Raw genomic sequence first — 7,571 nt, forward strand, 5'->3', positions numbered from 1 at the left:
CCCAAATACACATTTTCTAGATACAGTGGCCCGTCTGCCTGAAGCGATACGCCACCTGTTGTGTATGTTAAAAGATTTATCGTTCCTCTTACCAGGGGTTTCTTGACTTTGAAGATGTGTTTGTACTGGTGACAAGGCATTGGCTACCTGAAGAGAGTAATAGTGATTCCTGCCGGTTGCTCACACTAATACACATTTCTTAGATACTGCGGCCAGTCTGCCCTAAGTGATACGCCACTAGTTGTGTATCTTAAGTGAAATATCGTTACTCTTGCCAGGGGTTTCTTGACTTTGAAGATATGATTCTACTGGTGACGGGGCATTGGCTATCTTAAGAGAGTCATAGTGATTCCTGCCAGTTGCTCACCCAAATACCCATTTTTTACATACTGTGGCCAGTCTGCCTGAAACGGTACGCCACTATTTGTGTATCTTAAAAGAAACATCGATACTCTTACCAGGGGTGTCTTGACTTTGAAGATGTGATACTACTGGCGACGAGGCGTTGTCTACCTTAAGGGAGGAATAGTTACTCCTGCCATTTGCGCACACAGATTCACACTACTTTCTTCCTGTGTGCAATCTGCCAGATGCGGTATGTCACTAATTGTGTTTCCTAACAGGGTCATCATCGCTCTGGCCAGGGTTTCTTCGAGTTTGGCGACATGAATCTCCTGGTGACGAGGCATTGGCTACCTTAAGAGAGTCATATTGATTACAGCCAGTTGCTCACCCAAATACACGTTTTTTTAGATACTGTGGCCAGTCTGCCTGAAGCGATACGCCACTACTCGTTTATCTTTAGAGAAACATCGTTACTCTTGCCTGGGGTTTCTTGACTTTGAAAATGTGATTCAACTGGTGACGAAGCTTTGGCTACCTTAAGAGAGTCATAGTGATTCCTGCCAGTTGCTCACCCAAATACACATTTTTTGGATACTGTGGCCCATCTGCTGACAGCGGTATACCACTAGTTCTTGCTCCTAAGACAAACATCGTTATTCCTGCCAGGGTTTCTTGCAGTTGCTGATGTGATTGTCGTGTTGACGAAGCATTGGCTTCGTTCAGAGAGACATAGTGATTCCTGGTAGTTTCTCACCCAGATACACATTTTGTAAATACAGTGGCCAATCTGTCTGAAGCGATACGCCACTAGTTGTGTATCTTAAGAGAATTATCGTTACACTTGCCAGGGGTCTCGTGACTTTGAAATGCGATTCTACTGGTAACGGGGCATTGGCTGCCTTAAGAGAGGAATAGTTACTCCTGCCATTTGCTCACACAAATTGACACCAATTTCTGTTTGTGGCCGATCTGCGAGGTGCAACATGTCACTAGTTGTGTATCTAAGAGAGTCATTGGTCCTCCAGCCAGCGTTTCTTCGAGTTCGCTGATACGATACGCCTGGTGACGTGGCATTGGTTACCTTAACAGAATCATAGTGATTCCTGCAAGTTGCTCACACAAATACACATTTTTTATATACTGTGGCCAGTCTGCCGGAAGCGATATGCCACTAGTTGTGTATCTTAAGAGAATCGTCGTTACTCTTTCCAGGTATTTCTTAACTTTGTAGATGTCATTCTACTGGTGACGAGGCATTGGCTACCTTAAGAGAGTCATAGTGATTCTTGCCAGTTGCTCACCCAAATACACATTTCTTAGATAGTGTGGCCAGTCTGCCCAAACCGATATGCCACTAGTAGTTTATCTGTAGAGATATAACGTTCCTCCTGCCAGGGGTTTCTTGACATTGAAGATGTTATACTACTGGTTACGAGGCGTTGTCTACCGTAAGAGAGGATTAGTAACTCCTGCCATTTGCTCACACACATTCACACTTCTTTCATCCTGTGGGCAATCTGCCAGATGCGATATGTCACTTGTTGCGAATCTTAACAGATTCATCGTTGCTCTTGCCAGGGTTTCTTCGAGTTTGTTGATACGATTCTCCTGGTGACGAGGCATTGGTTACCTTACGAGTGTCATAATGATTCCTGCAAGTTGCTCACCCAAATAAACATTATTTAGATACTGTGGCCAGTCTACCGCAAGCGATACGCCACTAGTTGTGTATCTTAAGAGAAACCTCGTTACACTTGCCAGGGGTTTCTTGACTTTCAAGATGTGATTCTGCTGGTGACGAACCATTGGCTACCTTAAGAGATTCATAGTGATTCCTGCCAGTTGCTCACCAACGACACATTTTTTACGTACTGTTGCCAGTCTGCCCAAATCGATACGCCACTCTTTGTGTATCTTAAGAGAAACATCATTACTCTTGCCAGGGATTTCTTGACTTTGGAGATGTAATTCAACTGGTGACGAGGCGTTGTCTACCTTAAGAGACTCATAGTGATTCCAGCCAGTTGCTTACTCAAATACACACTTTTTAGATACTGTGGCCAGTTTGCCCAATGCGCTATGCCACTATTCATTTATCATAAGACAAACATCGTTATTGCTGCAAGGAGTTTCTTGCAGTTGCTGATGTGATTCTACTCGTTACGAAGGATTGGCTTCCTTAAGACAGTCATAGTGATTCCTGCTAGTTGCTCACCGAAATACACATTTTTTAGACACTGTGGCCAGTCTGCCTGATGCGATACGCCACTAGTTGAATACCTTAAGAGATACATCGTTACTCTTGCCAGGGTTTTCTTGAAGTTGCTGATGTGATTCTCGCTGGTGACGAGGCATTGGCTACCTTAAGAGAGTCATGGTGATTCCTGCTAGTTGCTCACCCAAATACACATTTTCTAGATACAGTGGCCCGTCTGCCTGAAGCGATACGCCACCTGTTGTGTATGTTAAAAGATTTATCGTTCCTCTTACCAGGGGTTTCTTGACTTTGAAGATGTGTTTGTACTGGTGACAAGGCATTGGCTACCTGAAGAGAGTAATAGTGATTCCTGCCGCTTGCTCACACTAATACACATTTCTTAGATACTGCGGCCAGTCTGCCCTAAGTGATACGCCACTAGTTGTGTATCTTAAGTGAAATATCGTTACTCTTGCCAGGGGTTTCTTGACTTTGAAGATATGATTCTACTGGTGACGGGGCATTGGCTATCTTAAGAGAGTCATAGTGATTCCTGCCAGTTGCTCACCCAAATACCCATTTTTTACATACTGTGGCCAGTCTGCCTGAAACGATACGCCACTATTTGTGTATCTTAAAAGAAACATCGATACTCTTACCAGGGGTGTCTTGACTTTGAAGATGTGATACTACTGGCGACGAGGCGTTGTCTACCTCAAGGGAGGAATAGTTACTCCTGCCATTTGCGCTCACAGATTCACACTACTTTCTTCCTGTGTGCAATCTGCCAGATGCGGTATGTCACTAATTGTGTTTCCTAACAGGGTCATCATCGCTCTGGCCAGGGTTTCTTCGAGTTTGGCGACATGAATCTCCTGGTGACGAGGCATTGGCTACCTTAAGAGAGTCATATTGATTACAGCCAGTTGCTCACCCAAATACACGTTTTTTTAGATACTGTGGCCAGTCTGCCTGAAGCGATACGCCACTACTCGTTTATCTTTAGAGAAACATCGTTACTCTTGCCTGGGGTTTCTTGACTTTGAAAATGTGATTCAACTGGTGACGAAGCTTTGGCTACCTTAAGAGAGTCATAGTGATTCCTGCCAGTTGCTCACCCAAATACACATTTTTTGGATACTGTGGCCCATCTGCTGACAGCGGTATACCACTAGTTCTTACTCCTAAGACAAACATCGTTATACCTGCCAGGGTTTCTTGCAGTTGCTGATGTGATTGTCGTGTTGACGAAGCATTGGCTTCGTTCAGAGAGACATAGTGATTCCTGGTAGTTTCTCACCCAGATACACATTTTGTAAATACAGTGGCCAATCTGTCTGAGCCGATACGCCACTAGTTGTGTATCTTAAGAGAATTATCGTTACACTTGCCAGGGGTCTCGTGACTTTGAAATGCGATTCTACTGGTAACGGGGCATTGGCTACCTTAAGAGAGGAATAGTTACTCCTGCCATTTGCTCACACAAATTGACACCAATTTCTGCTTGTGGCCGATCTGCGAGGTGCAACATGTCACTAGTTGTGTATCCTAAGAGAGTCATTGGTCCTCCAGCCAGCGTTTCTTCGAGTTCGCTGATACGATACTCCTGGTGACGTGGCATTGGTTACCTTAACAGAATCATAGTGATTCCTGCAAGTTGCTCACACAAATACACATTTTTTATATACTGTGGCCAGTCTGCCGGAAGCGATATGCCACTAGTTGTGTATCTTAAGAGAATCGTCGTTACTCTTTCCAGGTATTTCTTAACTTTGTAGATGTCATTCTACTGGTGACGAGGCATTGGCTACCTTAAGAGAGTCATAGTGATTCTTGCCAGTTGCTCACCCAAATACACATTTCTTAGATAGTGTGGCCAGTCTGCCCAAACCGATATGCCACTAGTAGTTTATCTGTAGAGATATAACGTTCCTCCTGCCAGGGGTTTCTTGACATTGAAGATGTTATACTACTGGTTACGAGGCGTTGTCTACCGTAAGAGAGGATTAGTAACTCCTGCCATTTGCTCACACACATTCACACTTCTTTCATCCTGTGGGCAATCTGCCAGATGCGATATGTCACTTGTTGCGAATCTTAACAGATTCATCGTTGCCCTTGCCAGGGTTTCTTCGAGTTTGTTGATACGATTCTCCTGGTGACGAGGCATTGGTTACCTTACGAGTGTCATAATGATTCCTGCAAATTGCTCACCCAAATAAACATTATTTAGATACTGTGGCCAGTCTACCGCAAGCGATACGCCACTAGTTGTGTATCTTAAGAGAAACCTCGTTACACTTGCCAGGGGTTTCTTGACTTTCAAGATGTGATTCTGCTGGTGACGAACCATTGGCTACCTTAAGAGATTCATAGTGATTCCTGCCAGTTGCTCACCAACGACACATTTTTTACGTACTGTTGCCAGTCTGCCCAAATCGATACGCCACTCTTTGTGTATCTTAAGAGAAACATCATTACTCTTGCCAGGGATTTCTTGACTTTGGAGATGTAATTCAACTGGTGACGAGGCGTTGTCTACCTTAAGAGACTCATAGTGATTCCAGCCAGTTGCTTACTCAAATACACACTTTTTAGATACTGTGGCCAGTTTGCCCAAAGCGCTATGCCACTATTCATTTATCATAAGACAAACATCGTTATTGCTGCAAGGAGTTTCTTGCAGTTGCTGATGTGATTCTACTCGTTACGAAGGATTGGCTTCCTTAAGACAGTCATAGTGATTCCTGCTAGTTGCTCACCGAAATACACATTTTTTAGACACTGTGGCCAGTCTGCCTGATGCGATACGCCACTAGTTGAATACCTTAAGAGATACATCGTTACTCTTGCCAGGGTTTTCTTGAAGTTGCTGATGTGATTCTCGCTGGTGACGAGGCATTGGCTACCTTAAGAGAGTCATGGTGATTCCTGCTAGTTGCTCACCCAAATACACATTTTCTAGATACAGTGGCCCGTCTGCCTGAAGCGATACGCCACCTGTTGTGTATGTTAAAAGATTTATCGTTCCTCTTACCAGGGGTTTCTTGACTTTGAAGATGTGTTTGTACTGGTGACAAGGCATTGGCTACCTGAAGAGAGTAATAGTGATTCCTGCCGGTTGCTCACACTAATACACATTTCTTAGATACTGCGGCCAGTCTGCCCTAAGTGATACGCCACTAGTTGTGTATCTTAAGTGAAATATCGTTACTCTTGCCAGGGGTTTCTTGACTTTGAAGATATGATTCTACTGGTGACGGGGCATTGGCTATCTTAAGAGAGTCATAGTGATTCCTGCCAGTTGCTCACCCAAATACCCATTTTTTACATACTGTGGCCAGTCTGCCTGAAACGGTACGCCACTATTTGTGTATCTTAAAAGAAACATCGATACTCTTACCAGGGGTGTCTTGACTTTGAAGATGTGATACTACTGGCGACGAGGCGTTGTCTACCTTAAGGGAGGAATAGTTACTCCTGCCATTTGCGCACACAGATTCACACTACTTTCTTCCTGTGTGCAATCTGCCAGATGCGGTATGTCACTAATTGTGTTTCCTAACAGGGTCATCATCGCTCTGGCCAGGGTTTCTTCGAGTTTGGCGACATGAATCTCCTGGTGACGAGGCATTGGCTACCTTAAGAGAGTCATATTGATTACAGCCAGTTGCTCACCCAAATACACGTTTTTTTAGATACTGTGGCCAGTCTGCCTGAAGCGATACGCCACTACTCGTTTATCTTTAGAGAAACATCGTTACTCTTGCCTGGGGTTTCTTGACTTTGAAAATGTGATTCAACTGGTGACGAAGCTTTGGCTACCTTAAGAGAGTCATAGTGATTCCTGCCAGTTGCTCACCCAAATACACATTTTTTGGATACTGTGGCCCATCTGCTGACAGCGGTATACCACTAGTTCTTACTCCTAAGACAAACATCGTTATTCCTGCCAGGGTTTCTTGCAGTTGCTGATGTGATTGTCGTGTTGACGAAGCATTGGCTTCGTTCAGAGAGACATAGTGATTCCTGGTAGTTTCTCACCCAGATACACATTTTGTAAATACAGTGGCCAATCTGTCTGAAGCGATACGCCACTAGTTGTGTATCTTAAGAGAATTATCGTTGCACTTGCCAGGGGTCTCGTGACTTTGAAATGCGATTCTACTGGTAACGGGGCATTGGCTACCTTAAGAGAGGAATAGTTACTCCTGCCATTTGCTCACACAAATTGACACCAATTTCTGTTTGTGGCCGATCTGCGAGGTGCAACATGTCACTAGTTGTGTATCCTAAGAGAGTCATTGGTCCTCCAGCCAGCGTTTCTTCGAGTTCGCTGATACGATACTCCTGGTGACGTGGCATTGGTTACCTTAACAGAATCATAGTGATTCCTGCAAGTTGCTCACACAAATACACATTTTTTATATACTGTGGCCAGTCTGCCGGAAGCGATACGCCACTAGTTGTGTATCTTAAGAGAATCGTCGTTACTCTTTCCAGGTATTTCTTAACTTTGTAGATGTCATTCTACTGGTGACGAGGCATTGGCTACCTTAAGAGAGTCATAGTGATTCTTGCCAGTTGCTCACCCAAATACACATTTCTTAGATAGTGTGGCCAGTCTGCCCAAACCGATATGCCACTAGTAGTTTATCTGTAGAGATATAACGTTCCTCCTGCCAGGGGTTTCTTGACATTGAAGATGTTATACTACTGGTTACGAGGCGTTGTCTACCGTAAGAGAGGATTAGTAACTCCTGCCATTTGCTCACACACATTCACACTTCTTTCATCCTGTGGGCAATCTGCCAGATGCGATATGTCACTTGTTGCGAATCTTAACAGATTCATCGTTGCTCTTGCCAGGGTTTCTTCGAGTTTGTTGATACGATTCTCCTGGTGACGAGGCATTGGTTACCTTACGAGTGACATAATGATTCCTGCAAGTTGCTCACCCAAATAAACATTATTTAGATACTGTGGCCAGTCTACCGCAAGCGATACGCAACTAGTTGTGTATCTTAAG

This window comes from Schistocerca piceifrons, unplaced genomic scaffold, assembly GCF_021461385.2.
Source record: "Schistocerca piceifrons isolate TAMUIC-IGC-003096 unplaced genomic scaffold, iqSchPice1.1 HiC_scaffold_907, whole genome shotgun sequence".
NCBI classification, from domain to species: domain Eukaryota; kingdom Metazoa; phylum Arthropoda; class Insecta; order Orthoptera; family Acrididae; genus Schistocerca; species Schistocerca piceifrons.